The sequence below is a fragment of the Ceratina calcarata genome, unplaced genomic scaffold (genome assembly GCF_001652005.2).
Source record: "Ceratina calcarata isolate Rehan_Ccalc_2016 unplaced genomic scaffold, ASM165200v1 scaffold78.2, whole genome shotgun sequence".
NCBI classification, from domain to species: domain Eukaryota; kingdom Metazoa; phylum Arthropoda; class Insecta; order Hymenoptera; family Apidae; genus Ceratina; species Ceratina calcarata.
This window is the reverse complement of record NW_017179105.1, coordinates 3,565,117-3,565,318: the sequence shown is the minus strand read 5'-3', so window position 1 is coordinate 3,565,318 and position 202 is coordinate 3,565,117.

Sequence of the window (202 nt, the reverse complement as noted above, 5' to 3'; positions counted from 1 at the left end):
ATAAGAACACATGTTAATTTTAAAGTACTATAACTTTAAAGCAAGCTCGTGAATCGTCATAAAAATTTAAACATGATTTTACTATGGTATAATCTACTTATTTTCAAAATTTTAAGCTTGTGTCATCGTTTTGACTTATAGCCCAAACATCCTTAAATCAACTATTTCTATCAATCTCAAATCTTCTTTCTATCAAATATAA